Source organism: Octopus bimaculoides, chromosome 11, assembly GCF_046866305.1.
Source record: "Octopus bimaculoides isolate indiv1 chromosome 11, ASM4686630v1, whole genome shotgun sequence".
NCBI lineage: Eukaryota > Metazoa > Mollusca > Cephalopoda > Octopoda > Octopodidae > Octopus > Octopus bimaculoides.
The window spans coordinates 38,242,713-38,255,526 of record NC_142938.1 but is presented as its reverse complement, the minus strand read 5'-3'; the positions used below and the strand labels follow the sequence as shown (position 1 = coordinate 38,255,526).

Genomic DNA, 12,814 nt, shown 5'->3' with positions numbered 1-12,814 from the left:
GGATGAAATACTGTTAACTGAATAGATTAAGGGAAGTTAAGAAGTTTAAAGCAATCAAGAACTAGACAAGAAAAGGTGAAATTTTTATTCTTATAAGAAATCTCAAAAAAAAAAAATGCTTAAAGAAAATATTTTTTAAAGTGTAGTAAACATTATTCAACGTCCATTTTCCAAGCTAGCATGGGTTGGATAGTTTGATAGGATCTGGTGAGCCACAAGACTGCACCAAACTCCAGTGTCAGCTCTTCCTATTGCCATCTACTTTATAATGTGTACTGGATGCCTTTTTTTTTTCTGCCACTGGCATTAGTGAAGTCGCCAAGTAACTTGCAAAGTGGAAAAAAAAAAAAAAAAAAAAAAAAAAAAAAAAAACTGGAAAAAGGGAAAAGCTTCCACTATGAGGTGCAAGCATGGCTGTATGGTAAGTTGCTTACTTCTCAACCACAGTCCCATTGTTTCACTTTGTGCAAGTGTCTTCTACTATAGCCTCAGGCTTGCAAAAGCCTTGCAATTGGATTTGGTAGATAGAAACTGAAAGAAGCCCATTGCATATATATTTGTGTGTGTGTCTGTGTTTGTCCCCCAGTGCTGTTTGACAACTGGTGTTATGTTTATGGCCCTGTAACTTAGCAGGCTGGCAAAAGAGACTGAAAGAATAAATACTATGCTTAACAAAATGTAAATACCAGGGTCAATTCATTTGACTAAACATTCTTTGTGGTGGTGTCCCAGCATGGCCACTGTCTAAAACAAGTAAAAGTTAAAAGATACTAATTGGAGGGGGTGGGTGGCAGTATTTGAGATGGGGTGGTGGCTTTACATTGTGAGGAATTTATTGACCTTGGAAGGACGAAAAGTTGACCTTAGAGAGATTTCAACTCAAACATAAAGTGCTATAACTGGATACTACAAAGTGTTTCATTTGCCTTTCTACTAATTCCAATAGCATCAAGATTCTTATTTAGCATTGTATCATTAACAGACATCATCATCATCATTTAATGTCTGTTTGCCATGCTAGCATGGGTTAGAAGGTTTGAATAGAGAGCAGCACCAGGCTCCAGTCTATTTTAGCTTGGTTTCTTTGGTTGGAGCCCTTCCTAATGCCAACCACTCCTGAGTGTACTGGGTGCATTTTACATATCACTAGCACAGGCACCTGTCTCACCATCAAGATCCCTCACTACCCTCTGGCTGCATTCCTTCCTCCCTAAAATATCTGTTCACTCTAAATACCACCTACATTATGTTCATTACGCTCAGTAGTCTCCAAATTTCTGCTTCTTCTTGTGGATGAAACCTTAGAGTTTGTATAAATCAAGTATACACTTCATGGTGGTGCCCCAGCATGGTCTTGCTATAATGACTGAAGCCAGTAAATGAATAAGATGAATTATATACACCCATGTGTGGTGTATATTTTCATTGAATATCCACCGCATGCAAACCTTATCTGCCAGTCAGTTACCATGCACACACTTACATTCCTTCATTCTTTCATTCTTTCATTCTTTCATGTAGACTGATATGCAGTAGAACTAAACGGTCATTCCATTATTTATTATAGCAATCTCTAATTGGATTCCCATTAATTTTGCTTTGCTATCTCTAAATTGTTATCAAAATAGCTTTATTGTGGATGTGATGTAATGATAATATTTATTTACTTTTTGTTGTTGTTAATCTTACTCTTTAACAAGACTAGTTAATATATCTAATCATTGACTCTATTGATTACTGTTAGTTCCAGTTTTACTTACATTTATTGATTAGGCTATGATCTCTTGGGGGTTTTAACATACAACTGCACATTCAAACACACACTCGCACATTTATATAACCATACAAACATATATGTACATATACAGACAATATACAATACACATAATATGCATGTATACATTCAGTCATTCAAACACACATGTATGCAAACAAGCATTGTACATAAGTATGTGTTTATGTAATGTATGTATGCGTATGAAACCCCACACGTTGGCTGGTTAGTATATCACTCATTCATCCAGTTAAAGTGATGCTGATATATTGTTGGTTATATGCGCACTGACACGTTTGCATTCATTCGCACACGCATGCACACATACAAGCTTGTATGAACACATCCACATATATACATGTGCAAACTCACACAATGACGTACATATAATGATCACAATTGGTTCTACACCAGGTTTCAGTTGTGCTATGGATTAAGAGAGATATACAGCTTCACATTTCTTTTAGCATTTTAGTCCCATGCTACCTCTTCTCAAAGCCTTCATCTACCATTCTATTGCTCTCCTATAACAAATCTCTCTCAAAAAAAAAAAAAACACAAGGCACTCATCAATTTTTCTGACTGCCACTATTTGTGTATAAAACCTAATTTATATTTGATTTAACTTTACTTTATTCTCTATTAGTTGTATTATGACTCATTACTGGATTCACCAAATTGAATCTTTCATAGTTTCCTCTCATTAGTCATCTATATTTTTGTGATAATTAGAAATGTTCTTTTCCTGAATCTGTCGTTAGAGATAATACTTTCCTGACTAATTCTGTTAGTTAATTTGTTGAATAATGCTAAAGTAAACCAACCTAATATCAATCTTTCAACATTTAAGCATTTATAATTGAAGACCTGCTGCAGTTTTTCTAAGTTTTTCACTTCCTTATCTCATCATTTTTGTATTCATTTTTACTTTTATCCCTTTCCATATAAAATCTTTTGGGGAAGGAATGTCAATTGATATTGAAATATAAATAATGGATATGATTACTTTTACATTCATATTACTGCTCTTTTCTTCCATCCTAACATTCAAATCCTTTTGACAGCATTGCTCTCACTTCTAATCTGATCTGTGATCATGTGAGCAAATGCATATGCCCTAACTTATCAAGTCCTCTTGGCACCTACTTGTCCCCTTCACCTAGTTCTGATCTCACTGCCAACATTGTTCTGTTTCCTGCCTCCCCCCATTTCCTCTCCCTGGTCTACACATCTTAGCTCTCTAAATACTCTCCTGTGGCATGGCATCACCTCTTGTACTGTTTCCACAATGGAAAGCCAACAGCTAGCACTCCCTCTGTGTTCCGGGTAAGTGAGACGACCTCTGTACTACTGGTACCACAAAATGCATCGAGTACCACCTTGTAAAGTGGTTTTCAAATGAGCAGAGTGTTATAAAGTCCCTTTATTCAACCTTTCTAGTCATAGTGCCATGAAAAAACACATTCAGTAAAGTGGTTGGTGATATAAAGGGCATCTTGCCATAGAAACCACACAAATGACATGTGAGCCTCGGTCTATAGAAATAGCGGCTCTCAATAAGAGTTTACTTGGACAGGGACAATTTGTCCAACCCATGTGTGTTGGTAGTTGGAGTGTGAAAAGGTCAGAGCCAGGGGAAATGAGCAAGATTCCATCAGATTTTGAATCATGAAGGGAGGAGGCAATAGTTATAGGGGAAACCTTATATTGACAGGAAACATATCAACACACACACATGCACACACACACGTCTGTCTGTCTGTCTACCAATCTACTCTACACATATCTACTTATATATGCAGAAACATACATATGTACATCACTTGTATACAAGTATACGTTTATGTCAAGCTAAGTAAAAGCGTGGTTGTCCTTGCATACAGGCTTGTCCCTTGCAACCCCCTCCTGCTGAGCATCCTTAATCTTGAGGGCTCATAAGTGCTGTTGTTATGTGAAACACATCTGTACCAGTGTTGTGTAAAAGCACCCAGTACACTCTGTTAGGTGGTTGGCATAGAAACCATGCCAAAACAGACAATTGGAATCTGAACAACCCTTCAGTTGGTCAGCTTCTGTCAAACCATTCAACCCATGCCTGCAGGGAAAACAGATGTTAGATGATGGTGATGATGATGCACACAAGTGATCAAATGGATAGCATGTAGATATAAAGAGGCATATGTATAGAGAGATGTGTATAGACTGATAAACAAGTATGTTTATATGGATTCACTATCAGCTATGTGAGTATTTTGATTGCAGAAATTTAGGCAGATCATGATAGATATCTGTGAAGATACTTGGAGTAAATGTAAAGAATCATTAGGGGAAAGGTTTGAAGAGTTGGTATTAATGGGAGAGTTGCTTATTACAACTGAGTGCAACCATGCCAAAATTGACCTCACCTGTGCTGGTGCCGCATAAAAAGCACTCGGCCCACTCTGCTAGGAAGGGCATCCAGCTGTAAAAAAAGAACATGTCAAAAGAGACACAGAAGTATGGTACAGTGAGTAGCATAATTAGCCGGTGGAGGAAGTTACTGAGTTAAAGTATCTTAAAGTATTTTAAAGATTTTCTGTTTCCAAGAAACAACTAACCCTATTGAAATCCAGTAGCTTAGTTTTAAAGAAGAATTTGGGTTATTTATGGTGGTGGAAGAGGGAGGAAGGTGAATGTCATGTTTAGCCATTGGTTTGTTTACATTTATGCAATTATAAATAGCTATGATAGAAGCATTACACTACTCCACTAAATATGTCATAGTAACATAATCTTTTCAGTCCAACCTTTTAAAAAATACCCAGTTTAAAATTTCTTGAAAGAAAACTACTAACACCATCACTGACTTTGACCTAGCTGACCTATAGTGTGTAACAATTCAAACAGGTGTTTTATATAAACATCTTTTTTGTGAACCATAAAATAGCAATCTTGATTAGTCCCAAGGGGAATTTCAGCCAATACAAATTGTGACCTGAATATCATAGATCTCCTCTACTTACATATCTGAGTGAACCCTAAACAATAACATACTTCCTGCTATCAAACCAGAGAGACTGTCCCTACCATCCTTTTCTCTCAACTCATGCCTTATAAGCATACCTACTGTTCTTCTCCACCCCACTTCCTATACAACTACTTCTCCTGTCTACTTACATCACATCTTTTTCTCATTCACATTACCTACCAAGGGAAAACCATGCCAAAGACTATATATGCCACCCCTTTATACTACCTGACTGTCTGTACCAGTGAGTAGCATGTAAACTTCTTTATCAGATATTTTCAACATCTCTCTGATTTATTAAACCTTAAACAATAGCCTTCCATTTCTGTCCAAAATATAAAATTTCTTTACTTACTAAAAATATCTTTATGTCTATTTCACTATTTAAATTATTTGTTTTATTTTTGGCTGATGCTGAAAGACCTCAAATTTTACTATTTCTACAATTTTACTATTGAATAATAGCCTCCCCTTGCTTCTTTCTCTTCTCCTTTTTCACCATTCTTTCGTATTAATACTTCCACTTTACTGTCTAATTATCACTTTCTGGTTATATCATTCTGAATGTAAAGTGCATAGGAAAAGACCGAATCTTGGTTTATTCTTACACAGTCACGTGATTCTAATCTTTCTGTATTTTTTGTATTGTCCTTACAAGGACATCCATTGTCGTATCTTCTAATCTTTGTTTTTCTTAGTTTGGTAAACCTTTCATATAATATTCTATCAACCCCTTACATCTTATTCTCTGATATTTCTTTTCTATTGCTTCCACACATTTTATATTTCCAGTGTTATCAGTTGCACTTTTTCCCTACCATATTGTTATTTCCTGGTTGGATTTCCTTCTCATCCGAGAAATTGGCCTGTAGTTTGCAGTAGGTTATCTCTCATGGATGTTCTGCTATGTTCTGTGCCAGTATTCTTCTCTTAATAGTCTGCCATCTACAAGATTTCTGAAAATTGTATTAGTAGGTGTATTAGTATTGTTAGTAGAGAAAGATCTGCAAAAAGAGAGAAAAGGTATTTTAGATAATCAAATGCAATCACAGTATATAAATTATTTTGGGAAGGAATATCACTGTATAACTGAGTCATAATAGAGTACTATTTCTCCCACAAATGTTGTGGAAACCTGCTGTATATTATAGGATTTCTCAATTTCTCCAAGTAGTTAGTAGAATTATATGAAAGTTGGCTTTCACATAGTAAAGACTTCCTCATTATTTCCATTGATTTTACTCTGATCTTAATAATTTATATTGGAGAAGCATATCTTTTACCAGATTTAGATTTTACTTTTTTTTAATCTTTCCTTGTTCTGGGCTTTTCTTGTTTGAGTGATACCAATTTGGCTTTTAGCCATATCTGATAAATTAGTGGACTATTAGCTGGTTCATTTCCTTAAGTTCATCTTACAGTTTGAAAACAAGTCTGTAATTTTAATTTTCCTTCAGGGTTTTTTTTTCAAGCTTTTGATTGGGAAATAAAATTCAGTAAATCACTTCAAGTGTTTCAACTGTCTATACTTACTTTGACGACTTACTCTTTTGACATTTACGTGGTATTGTCTTCATTCAGGCCTCAGTGAGTGTTTTCTGTCTGAAGTAATTCCTGGTTCTGACTAATGTTATGTCATTAGTCTTTCTAGGGAGATCTATTTCAATACATGGAAATATGTGACTGTGTCTACCTTTCTGACCCTATTGATCACTGACCTATCACTCTCCATTCCAGAACCTCAAGGATGAAAACTGTCATAAACAGCCATCTTTTTTTTGTCTCCCCTTTTTCAGTGACAACCAATACGGTTTCTATAAAGCCAGGATATACTGAAGATCTCTACCCACCCCTATATCCTACCTAAGTTGTGTCTTGTCCTTGAGAACTTTGATAAGCAATGCTGTTGCCCTTGACACCAGTCAGCTACGTCTGGCATGAGAATCTCATTATGTTACCTGTCAATGGGCTCTGTCCATTTCTTATGTCTTGGGTCTAAAGTTTTCCTGACAGACTACACCTTTGTTGGGTGTTGACAAGGTGTTTCTAAAAAGCTTTATAATAACATTAGAATGCTTCAAGTCTTGATTGTTTTTCACACCCGTTTTTGCATTAATGAACTAATATCTATTCATTATAAACACAGTTTATTTTCACGTTGCTCCAGTTCACTCAGCAGTAGAAATGAGTTGTGATGTTACTGGTGCCAAGCTGTATCGACCTTTGCTTCTGCCTTGGATAACATCAGTGGCATGGAGAGGGGAGACCGGTATGCATGTACAACTGCTGATCTTCCACAAACAACAGACTTGTGCCTCGGAAGGGTAACTTTCTAAGTGCACTCCCATGGTTATGACCAAAGGGAGTTTTTACCCTTTTACAACCACACACACACATACACCTATGTATATGATTTCACTATTGTTAAATAAGGAAATAGATGTGTTAGCTTTCTAACAAAAAATAAAGATTGTCAAAATATAATAATGGCGCAAAATGAGCAGCTGTCAAAGTTTACCATATACCTTACTACAAATTTCATACTCGACAACCTAATATTTTGACCCTGAACAAGTTCTGTGCTAATCATAGAACATGAACTGCTAACCTCTAGGATTGGTTGCTTGCTAGTTTATTGATTGTCAGTCTGCATCCTGTGCTTTTAATATTACAAATTATAAAAATAGAAATTTATCAACATAGTTGAGAAAGCAACAATTATATAAATATTATTTGAAATCTATTACTGTATTATTGATATCTTGTTATATAATCAGAATACATACTTTTGATAAAGTTTGAATGTTCTCAGCAACTGTTATAAGATTTTTTTTTTGTTTGTTTAAAAAGATGTCCTCAATCTGAAAGGGTCACCAATGAAGGAGCTTCTCTGCAATCTTTCAGTCCCTTAGAAATTGCAGCAAAAGGAAGGACAGATAATATTGCCCTAGATATACAAAAAGTGGATCATGGTCTGATTGGATAGGGCTGATGTTGGGGATAAACAACAGTTATGGCTTTTCTTTTAAATTTTAAAACTAGGCAGAAAAAACCTACTGATAAGAACAAAACTCGATGCAAAGTGCTCCTTAATTTAAATAAAAGTATTATGTTCCTGTTCCCCCACCCCACACCAGTCATTATGCAATCATTCATCCCACTGTTTATTTCATTCATTCACTTTTGACTTGCAGTCGGTTTAATGCATTCATTGTTTGGGACTGATTGAACCAAGAATTGTAATAAAATTCAAAAGAGCACACATGTGCACGCATGCACACACATACACCTACATGCACACAGACACACACACACTCACACACTCACTCATTTTCTCTCTATATATATTTGGTATTCCTCACAAACAGATTTTCAATACTTCTTCCACAACTAATTTCTTCAAATATAATTGTATTGGACTGATTTCTTCATAGCTATAGATTTAGATAATGTTGTCTTGGTAAGTTTCCATGGTGATTGTTGATTTTTATTTTTTCCTTCGTTTACTTTGTTTTTCATGTTATTTTATTTTGTTTTCCATTCTATTTTTTGCTGTTAGTCATCAATGTCAAGAAATCTTATTTCATTTCATTCTAAATAACAGGGTGGTTGTCTGTGTGGTGCAAATACATATGTCTGTAGCATTATCTATTCCTAAACAGTGTATTGCCAGTGTATAAATCCCTTGTATATTGCCAATGCATAATTTAGTGATGCTTCTTTTTTAGAGAGATGGAAGGCAAAGCCAAACTAATTGGAATTTGAATGAAAGAATCAAAGAATATTTAGTTTAATACAATTATTTCTGCTAACATGTTACCTCATATGGGTGTATAATCCTTTCTGTTATAGATGCAAGACTTGAAATTATAGTGGAGGAGGTTAGTCAATTAAATCGATCCCAGTAGTGCTTATTTCATTGACCCTGATAAGATGAAAGGCAAAGTAGCCCTCAGCAGCATTTGAACCGAGTGCATAAAGCCAAAAGAAATACAGCTAAGCATTTTGTGTGTGTATGATATTCTGTACATGTCTTCTACACAACATCTGTCCAGATGCTGATATTTATTGCCTCAATTATTTTATATATTATAGTGAATTTAGTCAGGAGTACTATAGATGTTCTGTGGTAGCCCAGGGCAAGGCACATGCATCTGTTTATCTTAGTTTTTATGGTTCACAAAAACTTAACATTCAGACAAGATACAATGCAGTAGTTAGGTACAATGCATTGATTAGATACAAAACAGTGATTAAATAGAATCCAGTGGTTAGCAAGAGAAAAGAAAATGTCTTAAAATGTCAACCAGGTTTCTTTTTTGGTTTCCAACTTTTAAGCCATAACATTATTTAGGCAAAGTTATTCAACAGCAACAACAAAAGCATCGATTCATAAATTGACTGCTTTATATTAAAGCATCAAATGATGTCTCGTAATCATAATAAATATACTAGACCCAATGTTGGTAATGCTAACTGCATTAAAGCCAATGTTGGTAATGCTAACTGCACTAGACCCAGTGTTGGTAATGCTAACTGCACTAGACCCAGTGTTGGTAATGCTAACTGTGCTGGACCCAGTGTTGGTAATGCTAACTGTGCTGGACCCAGTGTTGGTAATGCTAACTGCCTGGCAGCTGGTCTTGCAGTCTTGGTAGTGCTAACTGCACTGTAATTCGAACTGCGCTGAAGCCAGTGTTTGTAATGCTAGCTATGTTGGAGCTGGTTGTTATACTTGCTGTGCTGGAGCTGCTCTTGGAGATGCTAGTTGTGGTTGAGCTGGTCTTGGTAATGCTAACCAAGCTGGAGCCAGTGTTGGTAATGCTAACTGAGCTGGAGCCAGTGTTGGTAATGCTAACTGAGCTGGAGCCAGTGTTGGTAATGCTAACTGAGCTGGAGCCAGTGTTGGTAATGCTAACTGAGCTGGAGCTGGAGCTGGTCTTGGTAATGCTAATTGAGCTGGAACTGGTGTTAGTAATACTAACAAAGCTGGAGCTGTTGTTGGTAATGCTGACCAAGCTGGAGCCAGTGTTGGTAATGGTAACCAAGCTGGAGCCAGTCCTGATAATGCCAGATGCCCGGGAGCCGGTCCTGGTAATAGTAACCATGCTGGAGCCAGTCTTCATAATGCTAACTGCACTGCAGCCAGTCTGGCAGTCTTGGTAATGCAACCTGCGCTGGAGCTAGTCTTTGTAATGCTGGCAATGCTGGAGGCGGTGTTGTTAATGCTTGCTGCACTGGAGCCAGTCTTAGTAATGCTAACTGTGATGGAGCCAGTATGGATACTGCTAACTGCTCAAGACCCATTCTTGGTAATGCTAACTGCGCTAGAGCCAGTGTTGGTAATGCTAACTGCGCTAGACCAAGTGTTGGTAATGCTAACTGTGCTAGACCCACTGTTGGTAATGCTAACTGTGCTAGACCCACTGTTGGTAATGCTAACTGTGCTAGACCCACTGTTGGTAATGCTAACTGTGCTAGACCCACTGTTGGTAATGCTAACTGTGCTAGACCCACTGTTGGTAATGCTAACTGTGCTAGACACACTGTTGGTAATGCTAACCAAGCCGGTGCTGGTTTTGGTAATGCTAACTGAGCTGGAGCCAGTTTCGGTAATGCTAACTGAGCTGGAGCCAGTTTCGGTAATGCTAACTGTGCTGGAGCTGGTCTTGGTAATGCTAACTGCTCTGCAACCAGTTAGGGTAATGCCAACCATGCTAGAACGAGTCTTGGTAATGCTAACCACACAGGAGCCGGTCTTGGTAATGATAACTGTGCCGGAGCTGGTCTTTGTAATGTTAACTGTGCTGGAGCCAGTTTTTGTAATGCCAACTGCGCTGGAGCCAATCTTTCTAATTCTAACTGTGCTGGAGCTTTTTCTTGGTAATGCTAACTGCACTGGAGTCGGTCTTGGTAAGGCCAACCATGCTGGAGCCAGTCTTGATAATGCCAACAGAGCCAAAGCCGGTCTTGGTAATGCCAACTGCGCTGCAGGTGATCTAGGTAATGCTAACCTTGCCAGAGCTGGTCTTGGTAATGCCAACCGCACCGGAGCCGGTCTTGGTTATGCCAACCGCGCCAGAGCTGGTCCCGGTAATACTAACTGCCCTGGAGCCAGTCTTAGTAATGCTAACTGTGGTAGTACCAACCGCGCCGGGACCAGTCTCGGTAGTTAACCGCGCCAGAGCTAGTCCTGTTAGTGCCAACTGTGTTGGAGCCGGTCTTTGTAATGCTAACCGTGCTGGAGCCAGTGTTGGTAATGCTAACTGCACTGGAGCTGGTCTTTGTAATGCTAACTCCACTGGAGCTGCTCTTTGTAATGCTAACTGCACTGGAGCCAGTCTTTGTAATGCTAACTGTGCTGGAGCCGGTCTTTGTAATGCTAACTGTGCTGGAGCCGGTCTTTGTAATGCTAACTGTGCTTGAGCAGGTCTTGGCAATGGCAAGTACGCTAGACTCACTCTTGGTAATGCTAACCACGTTTGAGCTGGTCTTGGTAATGCTATCCATTCTTCTGCTGGCCCTGGTAATGCTAACCGTGCTGGAGTCTGTCTTTGTAATGCTAACTGAGCTTGAGCTTTTCTTGGTAATGTTAACTGCACTGGAACCGGGCTTGGTAATGCCAGCCATGCTGGAGCCGTTCTTGGTAATGCTAACTGCGCCAGACCCAGTCTTGGTAATACCAACCGCACCGGGCTGGGTGCTGCTAGTGCCAGCCATGCCAGGCCTGGTGTTGCTAGTGCCAGCCGCTATGGGCCCAGTGTTGCTAGTGCCAACTGGGCTCGGTGTTGATAATGCCAACTGCACTAGACCCAGTCTTAGTAATGCCAACTGCACTAGACCCTGTATTGGTAATGCCAACCGCACTAGACCCAGTCTTGGTAATGCTAATCGCACTAGACCCAGTCTTGGTAATGCTAACTGCACTAGACCCAGTCTTGGTAATGCTAATCGCACTAGACCCAGTCTTGGTAATGCTAATCGCACTAGACCCAGTCTTGGTAATGCTAATCGCACTAGACCCAGTCTTGGTAATGCTAACCGCACTAGACCTAGTCTTGGTAGTGCTAACAACACTAGATGCAGTCCTGGTAGTGCTAACAGCACTAGACGCAGTCCTGGTAGTGCTAACTGCTCTGAACTCAGTCCCACATACTTTTACTCTGTTGATTTATTGTATGGTACTCTAATTTCTCTAAACTGAATCTTGACAGCTAAATGAAGCATGACAGCTGTCATTTCTTTTAACTCAGATCTTCTAAGAGTATCTCTTTGAAACTGAGTTTTAGTATGTATGTATTTTATAGAAGACTTGGAAATGGTAACTGTTTTAAATCAAGACTGAGTAACTGATATTGAATACATCTCAGATCTAGTAAATCGTAACTACTTTAAACAGAGGTCTGGTAAGTCATCACTTTAAACTCTGGCTACTGACAGTATTTTAAACCTAAGTATGGTAAGTAGGATTTTTGTAGAAGTTTTTACATGTTTCAGTGACCTTATCTTTAGTAGAAATTTAGTATACTTTTGAAAGCGGCCAGGGATGACATTGAAAGATAATCAGATTTCGAACACTAACTTATAAGTTTTGAACATCGATAGAAGGAAAACTATTTATTGAAAGAATATCAACTAAGATTCTCTGTTAAATATGACAGAAGGCTGACTACTTATAAGATTCCCACCATCTCCATCTTAATGTAAGTGGTTGAACCAACAATGTCAGACGAGACTGCTCAACTAATGTTTATCAGACAAAACTAAAATCAATAACTGGTGATAAATTTAAGTACATTTTGAGTTAGTTCTTCACTTTAGCTTTTTGGTACACTTTGTATTTTTTTTCCTCAGTTTTATTTCATTACTTGCATTTGTAGTGCACTCTCTCATCATCATTGTCATGATAATTTTGTTTTTCTTTCTATTAAATTCTCATCTCCTTTGTCTGCCATTACCACATCGCCCATTAATGTGTCTTTCAGTTATGTTTAAGATGTCTCTTGATGTATACATTTCATGTCTATAGTTTC

The 12,814-nt window shown here is 38.0% G+C and overlaps 1 protein-coding gene and 1 long non-coding RNA gene across 8 annotated transcripts in view; one reads left to right on the top strand and one right to left on the bottom strand.

Annotated features, from left to right (window-relative positions):
* Nucleotides 1-12,814, top strand: part of LOC106869955 (uncharacterized) — a 130,463-nt gene that overhangs the window by 9,574 nt on the left and 108,075 nt on the right. The gene's annotated exons all lie outside the window — the stretch shown is intronic.
* LOC128249071 (uncharacterized) overlaps nt 1-12,814 on the bottom strand; it is a 61,183-nt gene that overhangs the window by 18,884 nt on the left and 29,485 nt on the right. For 3 of the 5 annotated variants that reach the window (XR_016243643.1, XR_016243645.1, XR_008265171.2), the window contains exon 2: nt 5,600-5,737. This is a non-coding gene — a long non-coding RNA (uncharacterized LOC128249071). Of the gene's footprint in view, nt 1-4,179; nt 4,236-5,599; nt 5,738-12,814 lie in introns of all 5 variants that reach the window. The other 2 variants (XR_016243644.1, XR_008265173.2) reach the window with 1 other exon arrangement.